Genomic DNA, 14,009 nt, shown 5'->3' on the forward strand with positions numbered 1-14,009 from the left:
ATATCTTCACCCCAATATCCTTTCTTTAGTAATTACTTTTTTAACCAAAAAAACAGGAATGGGGAATAAAGAGGTTTCTTATGGAAACCACAGGATTGATGGGATACCTAGGGTAACATGAAGCCCAGGCAATTGGCTACCTAAGCTATTTCCCAGATAAGACTGACACTTCTTTGTGCTTAAGGTGCCAGTTTATGGCCTCATAATATTGGGCAACAACTGAAAAAATGTCAGTCTGTAGGCCTATGACTAAGTGCTTATGGAAGCTATTCATCTATGTATTGATTTATATGAGATGCTTTGTAAGTCTGATCTGTAAGCTAGGGTGCCTACATGCCCTCCCTCACCGTCCCACCCCTCATGAATACAGTACTGCTGAAAGCATTGAATTGAATAGCTGCAGGTCTATGCACTGAAATTCTATGTAATTATTAGGCCTCTGTACATCACACATGATGTATGTAGTGCATTCCTTACTGGCTGCTGTAGGTTAGGTGGTAAGTACAGGGCTCCTTTGCACTCTTTGGCTACTGCTAATGATAAGCTAATGATGAGCAATTTAAGGGATAGGTATGGGACCAGAGGGGGACTGCTGAATGCAGACTACTCTGATTGCTCTAACTGGCATATTAGTTGAGGTACACATGTTATGCCATCAGCACACTAATGACCCACTATACACTACTTACTTCCATGTTCCTGATTTGTTTGACTTTAAAAGATTTCCAGGTAATGTAAATCAATAGTGATGAGGAAATCTGTCCGCAAAAAATTTGCAAAACACATTGAAGTCAATAGGTGATTTTTTTTTTATGTCCAATTTTTTTTTTTTAGGGCTGTGGCACATGGGGAGATTAGTCGCCCATGACAAATCTTCCTCTCAAGGCAACTTCCGCGATTTCGAGGAAATTGCGGCGCTGCGTATGCCATCCCACCAGCGATTTACATTCTCTCCGGTGGGATGGCATTTCGGTGAGATCAGTCGCCCGCGACAGGGGAGATTAGTAGCTTACGACTTGATTAATCTCCCCGTGTGCCACAGCCCTTACTCCAATTGCATTAAAGTCAGTGGGCTTTTTTTTGCGGTGACTTTTTTGTCTCTGAATATTTTTTCACAGCAAATTTTTCCTGCAGTTTTGTGAAAAAAAATTCCAGTGTCAAAATGTGGAATTTTGCTGCAAATCCATGTCTGACAAAAAAAAATTCATTCATCACTATAGATGGAACCTTATTTATATAGCTATGTAAAATGTGATTTTTTAAGAAAAAATGTCTTAAATCTTGTTCTAAGGAATGCTCATCACGTATAACATTCCTTATGCTTAAAAATCTGGACTTTTACCCTTCTGCTTACTCATGTTTGAAATTTTCTGTGAGCAATAAAACAGCAAGCAGAAGAGGCTACATATCTTGGACTATAACACTGGAACTATTGAATTATTCTTTTAAAGATCATTTGAAATGCCTGCTTCAGAGAAGAAACACTTGTACTGATATCAAGGACCATTTACTAATATTTTAGAGCAACATTTGATGAATTTCCTCACTAACTCAATTTCTCACTTTTTAAATTTCTGTAAAATAACCAGGCGTTCCTCGGTTGTGTGCATTCCTGATAACAAGCCTTGGCCTTTATTCACAAGCCATGATGCTTGTTTCTTTCCAAAAAAATGTTGATGGGATTAGCATGTTTGGGAGCTACCCAACTTTATTATAATTATACCCAGATGTATTATTTCCTACGTGGGTGAGTTGAAATACACAAATAAAGTAAGAGTTTAGCCGCCATAATCACAAGTATTAATTAATAAGATTTTCCTGTGGGAGATTGTGAAGAATATTATAGTGTTCAGTCTATATTATTACTTGTTTAACAATATTACAATAACCCAGTTTATCCCACATTAATAGACTGTTATTATCAAGCTCTGATAATTCAGTAAGAAGTCAGTACATTAATATGGATAAAACTAAGCAATAATCTTTGGAAACAAATATACTAGTGTTTTGAAATAAGATTTTACTACAGTTTGTAGCTCATGGGGGAATTTAATGACAGTATTTTGGTGCAGTTACACATAGGGGCACATTTACTAACCCACGAACGGGCCGAATGGGTCCGATTGCGGTTTTTTCATAATGATAGGTAATTTTGCGATTTTTTTCGGCATCTTTACGATTTTTGCGTAAAAACGCGTGTTTTTCGGCGTCTTTATGATTTTTGCGTAAAAACGAGAGTTTTTCGTAGCGTTAAAACTTGCACGAAACGTGGCGCCTTTTAAGTTTTAACGCTACGGAAAAGGTGCGACTTTGCGCGCAAGTGTTAACGCTACGAAAAAATCGCGACTTTGCGCAACTTTCGTAAAGACGCCGAAAAACTCGCGTTTTTGCGCAAAAATCGTAAAGACGCCGAAAAACTCGCGTTTTTACGCAAAAATCGTAAAGACGCCGAAAAAATCGCAAAAAATACGAAAAAGTCGCAAAATGTTCGTTTCCAATCGGAATTTTTCCAATTCGGATTCGAAATCGTGTCTTAGTAAATCAGCCCCATAGTATCCAGATATTTAATTTTCTTTTTTAACTTGAAGTAGTTTCAATAACGCTAATTGGTGATTGTTTGCTATTGATTTAGCTCTTCTGTAAGTAAAAACGTTTTACAGTTTAGTGAGTGTTCTGAAATGCTATTGATTATGCTAAAATGTATTAAAGTACAAATAAATCTTTGCATCTTTAAATCACTGTTAAAAGCTGTGATAAGAGATATGTCCTGGATAATCAGATTTATTTTAAAGGTATACCCAGCTATTAAATATCAAAATCTATCATGTGTAGAAAGAAATAGAGATTTTACAATTTATACAAAATTGCTGAAATTTGATTTCATCACATACACAGACAACACCCCACTGGCAGTCATTTTTATTTGACTAGTATATAAAGCTCCTTAAGAATTAACTATCTGTATCCATGGCAACTTTAACTCTTCCTAGGCACACGGATGCCTTATTACCAGGCCCCACTGTAATAAGGAGCAGATATTATCTAGGCTAGCAAAGGGAGGCATGTAGGCATCCTCCTCTTATTTGCATGCACAAGTTAGGGAGCGGGAGGAAGCACAGCCCGCATTGGGGCCCTGTACATACTGCTGGAGCAGGGCTGAGCTGGTGGGGGCGCAAGTGGATTTAAATGAGCACTAAGGGGCACGCTCCTGCTCCCCTTAGTGCTCTTTCACTTTATCCCCTTTGGGGTTGTACATTATCTCTACATTTTTATACCCCTAATAAATATGCATAAATAAGGGAGAAGTGTCATTGGAAGACAGGGCTACTTGACACTTTATTTACACTTGCCTCCCACCAACATTGTACCACATGAGAACTGTGTATCCCAGCTTTATGTTTGTATGAGGTACAAAGACACACATGGGGTAAAATCAGGGGAGGGTGGTGGCAAGCGAATCTAGATCTGGTAGGCTGGCACAAGTCAGCAATAGGAAACACTAAAACAGTGAGGCAGTATACAGTTTTATAAGTTGATTACCCTTTTAAATACACCAACCCACATGGGCCTGACTGGAGGATCATCCTTACCAACAGGACTGTGTTTTTTTTAAAATAGAAGCAAGCACATTCAATATTTATGAAACACATAGAAACCTGTCAAAATACATATTTTATTCTATTTCATACAGGGGGCTTAATACACACACCATGCTTCAATCTAAAGTGGTTTTATTAACTTTTACATTTTTAGTCTGTAAATCTGTATAAAACCATGCTGCTATTTAATTTTGTGTAGAGTTGTGGGGTAGCACCATTGGAATTTGCAAAGAAGCTGAACGGTTTGTTTGTTGTTACTGCCAGTTGTACAAAATATCTCTGCTTGTTCCTTTATATATCATCACCAGGGTGTTTGGGGTATAATACTCATTTATAATGGGCTGGTTTAGAATCCTCACATGTAGGCTTTACTGTTCCATAAAAGAAATTAGGATGCTATAAAAAACACACAATAATATATTTTCACTATCGACATTTCAGAAATACTTTTTTTGCTTAGATTACTTTAGTGGGAAATGAAAACAAATATCCCAGTTTTTCTTTGATAAATATGTTCCAGCTTGACTGGTTTTATAATCAAACCCCAGTGTGCTATTGTTGTTATCTAAGCCTGAAGTATGCAGCTGCTTTCCTAATCCGTTTTGTGGCTGGGAAGTATTAAAACATTCCCTAGACTTATTTGTCAGCTGTAGCTTGTGTTTTGCTGTGAAGTCTCATAGACTGAATCAGTGACTCCAACCTCTGTAGGGCCAGAACCTAATGAACCCAAAACCCAACATAGATGGTTGACCATGAAGTTCCGTCTTCTCTATAAACCATTATAGCAATTTATTTTTATTGATAGATATGTCAAATGGTCCTTCAGAATTGTCTATCTGAAATGCCTAGACCATGTCCAGCTTGTAATCCACGCAGTTATTTTAAAGGGAATAAAGCCACAATGAGTGCACAAAAATATATGCTTAATTAAATATTACAGCTTAAGATTTATTATTTATATATTTAAACAATTACATAGTTTATATTAAGAATATTAGAAAAGTAACTGGGATAAAGAGAATTAATAATATGTAGAACAGGTCTGTCAGAATAGCTCTCCTAAATTACCAGCTAAACCAGATGCAGTGTCTCTTTACTATGATATATCCTTATTTTGCGCAAGCAAAAGGGAGCAGCCCTAAAGTGGTTCTTTTAAAACGTCTGCTGTATTCTCTTTTTAAATAAAATACTTTACAAGGGAAAATTAATGTATGAAAAGGGCATTGTGTATCATCTTTCAACCCTTGTGCACTCTGAAACCAAGATACTTATTACATTGATTAGAAGATAACATATCATTTTGACATGAAACTAATTGTTGCTGTAGTGAAAATATAATAAGAAATCTCTTTCCCACACACACAAAAATATGGACTATTGCACTTACATACATTGACAAACCATTATGTATCTCTAAGTACAGGAGCACAAAACATAATGTACTTTAGTCAGGCTTTAGTTTTTTAAGATATAGGTGCTGATTTATCGAAAGTCCAGTTAATATTACTAACATTTTTGCGGTATTTTCTTTCCAGCATTTCAATTTCAACCTCATTTATAAACCTTTTTTTTTTTTTTTTTTGGACATTTTGGAAAATGTTGCCCTTTTTGTCAGAATCGTTTACATTTCCAAAGCTTGTCATTAAAATTGTAACAATTATGCTTATTTATCAAAGCATTTGGCAACTTCCGATGTAGCTTTTTCATCAAAAAGTGTTTGCCAGAAGCAGCTGAATTCCACTTATTTTTATGGTCAGGCCTGAATTTGGGGAAAGGTCAGAAAGGCCCAGGGTAACACATTTATGATGACATGCCGTCCATCTGCATTAGTATTTCCTTGTGCCTACAGATACCAGGTGTCTGTGGTCTGAACCTGCCTGAGACTTTGACAGTTGTTTGGATTTCTTTGTCCAGTCAATAGTGCTGCAGGTGTCAGTTGGAATGATTGAGAATGAGTGATTACATTATGGGCCCTATTTATTATGCTGTGTAAAATTTGCAGAAAAAAACTATGTAAAAATAAATAGCAAACTGTGTAAAATAACAAATTTATTAACGTGTGTTTTATTTTAAGCTGTCCAAAGGCCAGATTTGAAGCCTTTATGTTATGCCATTTACGCCTTGTATAAGTTCTGACAGAAGTCACTCTAAGGAAAAGACGCATAAAAACTTAAATTGTTTTTCACGTGTCAAAGCCTTGAAATGTGTGAATTTCTGTGCCATTTTTATGCCGCATAGTAAATCTGCCCTCTGTGTTTATGTTAAGGGTGGTAGACAGAGGAGGCAGCTGGAACAAGTGAAGCACGTTCATGGTATGCATTTATCATTTCAAAATTCAGTGCTACTTATGGTTGACACCTTGAATAAGTCTATGAGGCCACTTAACAAAATAGTAAAATGTTTTCTGCTTTTTTTTTAATCGCTAAATAACCCTGGAAAAAAATTGTATATCTGAAAATAACCTTTCTTTTTTTTCCAGCTGTAACCATCGTTACCACTCAAAAAGCTGAACGACCCTTTGTAAATCTGCTTGTATGATTTATTTAAAAGGTAAAAATTTACACTTCTTGTTTAGTCTGAATTTTCAATTGTTCCCTAAGCTTAGTGGAAGAATTATAAGAGAAGGTAAAATCACCTGAACAAGCTTATTCAGTCTGACTTCTGAAGTCAGACACTTCACAGTGGGACGGATTTATAGCCTTTGCTGATGTCAAAAAAGCCTGCAGGAAGATGATAAATATTCTCTGTTTTCTTTCAAAGAGAACGGCACAGAATATTTTCATGGTGATAAAGGCCGGGGGAGGTATTATAACTACTATGCATCTTTGACGAAAAGTCTTTTTTATGTTTATAAACCATTTTAGGCACACTAACACAGTCTGGCAGCTAAAATCAAGAGAGCAGCAACTTATATTTTTTTCAAAAGAATAGCTAGGGGAACATAAATGAAAATATTAATTGTGAAGACAATGGTTAACTATATTTAAATAAAAATGAATTCAGCATACTGAAGGGGGAACAAAAAGAGAGAATGAAATAAGGTATATGGGGTAAAAGAAAGAAGACCACAATATTTCTCTTTTTTTAAACGACACTGGTTAGTATTTATGCTTTACCGCACTAAGGTCCTGGGTTTTATTGCAACCATTATGGATTGCTAGCTCCACTGGGTAGGGCCTGATGAAATAATCTCTTCAAAGTTCTGTGAAATATATTGGCCCTTTGCAAATAAAGACAAATAAAGAAATAAAAGCATTTGGCTACAACTAAATCATTGTGTGCAGACGTTGTGGAGATGAGTGGAGAGATTGCTGTATCTTTTGGATTAATGCATTGGTCCTGGTGAGTCACGTCGGCCATGGACCTTACCATTAATCAATAGTCTGCAGCAGGTTACACTCTCCATCCACTCACACTTGGCATCTTCTGCTACTAAACCTCTGATTTAAATTGCCTGTATTCAGCATAATAATTTCCATGTGATGAAGATTATATTGGCATATTAGGGATAAAGGTATGGGATCCTTTATCCGGAAACCCATTATCCAGAAAGCTACAAATTACAGGGAAGGTCATCCCTCATAGACTTAATTTTAATTAAATAATTCAAAATTTAAAACATATTTCTTTTTATTAATAATAATGAAACAGTACTTTGTACTTGATCCCAACTAAGATAAAATTCATCTTATTGGGAAAGCAAGCCGCACACTGCCGAGAATCACACTTAATCACTTAATGTTTAAATGAAGTATGGAGATACAAATTATGGACAGACTCCTCATCCAGAAAACCCAAGCATTCTGGATAATGGGTCGAAAAAAGCAAGACTAGGTGCCAGGTTGAATTTGAAGGGCAGATTTATCAAAATTCGAGTTCATAAAAAAAAAAAAACACAGATGTGAAAAAAGAAACAATACGACTTTTCTTCTTGAATGCTAGCTTATGTAGGAAAAAAGCACAACAGAATATTACTGTGTGAGTTCCACATTGTAGTATTCAATTGGGTTAAAAAACTCAAATGTCTTAATAACTGAACTAAAATAACTAAATAAAAAAGGTTAGAGACAATTCTTACTGTCTTCTATTAAACCTTTCCAAGCTTTTACTTCCCAAGATTTTTTCTAGTGTCTTTTAGAGGACTTTTTTCTTTAATAAATACCGACTATTTTTGGTTCTTAAGAACATTCTCTAGTCTATTTGTGTGTTTGCATTTTTTCACAGTTTTTTCTTGAATCGTGAAAAAGACATCAAATTTTGATAAATGGGTCCCCTTAGTGCCATTAGTAAATGAGCCACAAATTAAGGCAATGAGCTATTATATGGGATTAAACCTGTGCTTAAAATAAGTATATTATTTAGTTAAGTGGAGGTCCTGAAAATGAGGTCTTTGTGCTTGCATGGTGAGGGACAAGTTGTTAATTAGAGGATTGATTAAACTTGAGCAAAGTGGAAGAAAGCAATGCAATTCTCAATGTTTTCTCAGCCCAGCATTTTAGTATAATTGTGGGTGCTGCAAAATTGGTGCTAGCTGCTACTTGTCCCTGTGTTCATTCAGATGCAAATGCCTACTGACCATAAATGAGCACTTACAGCTAATGTCACACAGTGTTTTCTCTACCGATGGAAGAAAAATGCAGTGGAAAATGCTGATTCGGCTCCTTAACAACAACCTGTTTGTGTATGCACTGACAGGAACAGAATTCGCCTATCACTGTGCACATAGTGAATGGTGGGCTAATTTCTTAAGAAAATGTATACAAGCTTCTTCTGGCCAAAATGTTTTCCATGTGCACAGTGACGGGTGGATTCCTTTTCTGTTACTACATATAGACACCTTTGTATATAAATATATACTGTATATGCCCCTAACTGCTAAGGCATTTGTAAGGTCTTGTTGCTTCCTGTTTTCCTGCTGTATGTTCCAAAGAATATATTTAGATTGTAAAGGAGACCTGTCATCCTAGGAAATAATTACAAATCCTTTTCAATGATGTTAGTTTAGCAAAATAAACTTAAATTACACTATATATTTAAATGTTGTTTCCTTCAGTCTTGGAATTCATAATCACAGCAAGCAGGCAGGCACCATTTTGTTTGCAAATTTTTTATAAACCTAAAATCTTGTGTATTCGCCATCTAGGTGACATCTAGGAAGTGCTGCATTGAAAGTGAAAGTAATGGTAACTAGAAATCTGAGATGTCAATTATATATTGCAGGCAATAAAAGATTGACCGCTCAGATTTTTAAATACGTTTAATACAGGTATGGATGATTTAATTAAAAAAAAAAGTTTAGGTTTCATGCTGAATTTGCAAAGGTACAAAGGACTCTTAATATACAGATTTTTTTTGTGTGGGAGACAGCTCCCCTTTAAAAGACATCAGAATCATTTGTTTTAATTAAACCAGAGCTGCTAGCTTCTGATGAAGTGGCGAGAAGCCATGAAACGCGTTAAGCTGTAGATGCTAAAACTCTGTGATGGTTTTAACGGACTGAATAAAGGTGATTTTTTAATAAAAGGATGTTTCCAGTGCTCCGTCTACATTCTATGGATATTGGTTAAAGTTACAACTGGATCGGGGGGTTGTTGTGACGTGGTAGCACGGTGCATACATTTGCAGTTCAACTTATCTGGTGAGTGCTCCTCTGTATTGACTTTTTCTGCCCAGCTTAGAGGCCTGTTTTTAATATCTTTTCATACAAATATATCTTAAAGCAGCACAGTTTTATGTTTCATCATATTAAATGCTGAGAATTTGATGACTTAGACTTTGCCATAGCTCAACCTTTACCAGTGCATGCCCTATCATTTTAATTCCAATCAATTTTATCAGGTGCCATTCCCTACATGGAATGTATTTGAAACATGTAATTTACGCTATAGTTCTCAATCTTAGGAGAGCATGGTGGGCGCATAGTGCATCTAAGGGGAACACAATGTATACATTTGGCACAAAACAATTATTCTTTTATGAAGAAATATGACAGGGTTCAATAGGAATATCTAGAAAAGCTGCTATAAGTACGATGACATTGACACTGTGTCCAAGTCAGCATTCCTGCAATGCTTCATTTTACTTGTTAGTGCTGTGGCACCTAAAGCAATTGCACATTTGCTGTGTGTATTGTCGTCGATGTAAATGACGGCATACAAACAATCCATATATATACCAAGCAGCCCTGTCACATTAAAGCTTTTCTAACATTGATTTTGTGAAGTACATAGGGGATCAGCACTTAATGAATTCCTTCAGCTTTGCCCCTCAATGACCAGGATTGTTTACTAACCCTTGTATTGCTGATGTCATGTGGGATATTTAATTCATATATGCCTGCCATAGTGAGCCGTGCAGTATTAAACACTCTTATAAAGCTTTTTCTAGGACAGGCGTTCAGGTGACATTGCTTATTTATGCCTTATTTTATTTATGCTCTGCCATTTTACCAACCTTTTTCAAGTGTTCATGTACATTGCAGTATTATCAGCATTCAGCCGCTGTCTGTGAATTCTGCTTTGTTACTGCTTGAAGAAAATTCACACATTTTCTGTATTTATTTGCCTAAGGATACCTTTGCAGAGGAATACGTGGCTTACAGTCATAGACTGGTATACTTAAATTTATCATAAAATGTTATAAAATTACACTTGGCCTTGTTAAATATTTTGAAATATATTGTATATGTGTGTGTTTACAGCAATTGGGTTACTCTGTTTTTTACATCCACATATTCTTTAGGTACTTTAATGTCCACCCTATGTAATACTGTTGGTTGTCTTGAATTATTCATTCAGACAGATATGCACCTGGCTAGGGCCCTTCATTGACAAACGCGGAAATCAGGAATTGAGTTTTCAGTTTCTTTCCTTGCCGAGAGAAGGACAAAAAACATCCCCCTCTAAGTGTTTTGTTAACCGGGGTTAAAAGACTTGGGAGCCGATTCACTTAAGGTCGAAAAAATGAGTGCTATTTATAGCATGCGGTAAAAATTTTATTGCTTATTTTTCGCGACTTAGCGCTTTATTCACTAAAAGGACACTTGACATAATTAAGAAACGATTTTATTGTCGTTATTTATCTGTCAATAACAGATTTTCAAGCGGTATTTTCTGCCGCATGGGATATTAACGTGTGATATTCCGCATGTAAACGTTACACGTCATGTGTAACACGACTTCTGACATTTTGTGCAGCTCCATTGCAATTACCACCTGTGGAGCGACCACCCTTGGCGCGGGGTAACAGCGATATTGTACACAGTAGTGGCGGTAATAAACAAGTGAATAACATGAAGGAGGCATGAGTGCTCACAGATGCCAAAAACCAAACAACACAGTAAAAAAAATCCAGAGGTCACAATACACAAAACACACAATTGAAAACAGAAAGGAACAAAGCAACTTCTGTATCAGAGATTTAGCCTAAACCACCAAACATGCAAGTGTTAGTAAATGTTAATTGAAAATTGAAATACCTATTCATGTTAATGACAGCAGTGACAGTTCAGATGCTGGTAAATATGAACACAAAACAAAAAAAAAAAACACATGTGCACCTTCATATTTGGCCAACACTGACATTGAGGAAGAGAGGCCTGGCTACATTAGCACAATTAGCCCACAATTCTCTGACATTGAAGGTACATATAAAGATTATCATCCAGAGGATGCAAGTGAAGTGGAAAGTGAGGAACGTCACAGTTTTTCTACAGTAAATAGGGGGTCATTAACATAACATTCCCAAAACTTGTTAATGCCCTGTTAATTGTTAATGCTCCTTTATAACAGAGGATCATTGTGGAAGCATTGTTTAATACAGAATATAAGGGAGAGGGATGGGAGTTAAGGTGGCCACATACGTGGCGATTTTCGATCTTTCGTGTGACCATCACGAAAGATCATTCCAATCGGCCACTAATGTTCAGGGCTGAAACGGCAGATAAGGAGGTAGAAACAATAGGATTTCTACCTCCTTCTGGGGGTGGGGGGGTGGGGCTCCAAGGGACATGAGCCTTAAGTGTTTAGTGAATCCTAGTTACTGTGAATGCAGAAATGTTGCATATTGCCACTCACTACTGCTGAGCTCAATAAAATAAATGAGCATTTTTTTTAAAAAAAATGTGCAACTATTTTTACAGGAAATAAAGAGTATTGTTTGAGATGTTGTTTTGTGTTTGTTTTTTATTCTAGTAAAGATTGTAGGTACTTACACGTAAAGTAATTGTTTACGATTTCTCCCCGTGCTTGATTGCCTCTGCACTTTGTACACAATTTATGGGATGAATTGGGTCATCTACAGTGGTGTGAAAAACTATTTGCCCCCTTCCTGATTTCTTATTCTTTTGCATGTTTGTCACACTTAAATGTTTCTGCTCATCAAAAACCGTTAACTATTAGTCAAAGATAACATAATTGAACACAAAATGCAGTTTTTAAATGAAGGTTTACGTTATTAAGGGAGAAAAAAAACTCCAAATCTACATGGCCCTATGTGAAAAAGTGATTGCCCCCCTTGTTAAAAAATAACTTAACTGTGGTTTATCAATTTCAATTTTCAATTTCAATATCAATTTCTGTAGTCACCCCCAGGCCTGATTACTGCCACACCTGTTTCAATCAAGAAATCACTTAAATAGGAGCTACCTGACACAGAGAAGTAGCCCAAAAGCCCCTCAAAAGCTAGACATCATGCCAAGATCCAAAGAAATTCAGGAACAAATGAGAACAAAAGTAATTGAGATCTATCAGTCTGGTAAAGGTTATAAAGCCATTTCTAAAGCTTTGGGACTCCAGCGAACCACAGTGAGAGCCATTATCCACAAATGGCAAAAACATGGAACAGTGGTGAACCTTCCCAGGAGTGGCCGGCCAACCAAAATTACCCCAAGAGCGTAGAGACAACTCATCCGAGGGGCCACAAAAGACCCCAGGACAACATCTAAAGAACTGCAGGCCTCACTTGCCTCAATTAAGGTCAGTGTTCACGACTCCACCATAAGAAAGAGACTGGGCAAAAACGGCCTGCATGGCAGATTTCCAAGGCGCAAACCACTTTTAAGCAAAAAGAACATTATGGCTCGTCTCAATTTTGCTAAAAAACATCTCAATGATTGCCAAGACTTTTGAGAAAATACCATGTGGACCGACGAGACAAAAGTTGAACTTTTTGGAAGGTGCGTGTCCCGTTACATCTGGCGTAAAAGTAACACAGCATTTCAAGAACATCATACCAACAGTAAAATATGGTGGTGGTAGTGTGATGGTCTGGGGTTGTTTTGCTGCTTCAGGACCTGGAAGGCTTGCTGTGATAGATGGAACCATGAATTCTACTGTCTACCAAAAAATCCTGAAGGAGAATGTCCGGCCATCTGTTCGTCAACTCAAGCTGAAGCGATCTTGGGTGCTGCAGCAGGACAATGACCCAAAACAAACCAGCAAATCCACCTCTGAATGGCTGAAGAAAAACTAAATGAAGACTTTGGAGTGGCCTAGTCAAAGTCCTGACCTGAATCCTATTGAGATGTTGTGGCATGACCTTAAAAAGGCGGTTCATGCTAGAAAACCCTCAAATAAAGCTGAATTACAACAATTCTGCAAAGATGAGTGGGCCAAAATTCCTCCAGAGCGCTGTAAAAGACTTGTTGCAAGTTATCGCAAACGCTTGATTGCAGTTATTGCTGCTAAGGGTGGCCCAACCAGTTATTAGGTTCAGGGGGCAATTACATTTTCACACAGGGCCATGTAGGTTTGGATTTTTTTTCTCCCTAAATAATAAAAACCCTCATTTAAAAACTGCATTTTGTGTTTACTTGTGTTATCTTTGACTAATAGTTACATGTGTTTGATGATCAGAAACATTTTGTGTGACAAACATGCAAAAGAATAAGAAATCAGGAAGGGGGCAAATAGTTTTTCACACCACTGTAGGTCCATCAGCCACAAACCCAGGCAATCCATAAGGATTGGCAATATTGTGCAGTACAGCAAAGGCTAATACAATTTGTGGCACTTTACTGGGGCTGTACATCAGGCTTCCACCCGAATTGTCCAGGCATCTGAAACGGATTTTCACAACCCCAGCACAGAAGTTTGACAGTGCCAGGAACAGCATGGCTTCTGCGTGTGAGTGGCTGCACATAAGGCTCCAGTACCTCATACAGGCCATAGATTGCTGCTCTATTTAACCCATACACCTCACTATTTCCTCCTCTGATAATCCCTCTTGAGCTGATCTTTCCCTGAAAAGTCTAGGATGCATCACTGGACAATCACATACTTGATCCTCTTCTTCAAAAGGCACGAAAAATCTGACTGCAAACTCCATGTTGTGTTGCCAAACGCTCACGAGGCACAATGTTCTTTAAGTACCGCCTACCCCAAGTAGGTGTTAATATTCACACAGCTTTTA

General features: G+C 37.1%; 1 long non-coding RNA gene across 10 annotated transcripts in view; it reads left to right on the top strand.

Annotated features, from left to right (window-relative positions):
• The window catches only part of LOC101734767, a 102,060-nt gene that overhangs the window by 19,186 nt on the left and 68,865 nt on the right, over positions 1-14,009 (top strand). For 8 of the 10 annotated variants that reach the window (XR_004221981.1, XR_004221976.1, XR_004221980.1 and 5 more), the window contains exons 4-5: positions 5,866-5,911; positions 6,079-6,149. This is a non-coding gene — a long non-coding RNA (uncharacterized LOC101734767). Of the gene's footprint in view, positions 1-5,865; positions 5,912-6,078; positions 6,150-9,123; positions 9,238-10,168; positions 10,211-14,009 lie in introns of all 10 variants that reach the window. The other 2 variants (XR_004221982.1, XR_001924198.2) reach the window with 1 other exon arrangement.

The sequence above is a fragment of the Xenopus tropicalis genome, chromosome 3 (assembly GCF_000004195.4).
Source record: "Xenopus tropicalis strain Nigerian chromosome 3, UCB_Xtro_10.0, whole genome shotgun sequence".
Lineage (NCBI taxonomy): Eukaryota > Metazoa > Chordata > Amphibia > Anura > Pipidae > Xenopus > Xenopus tropicalis.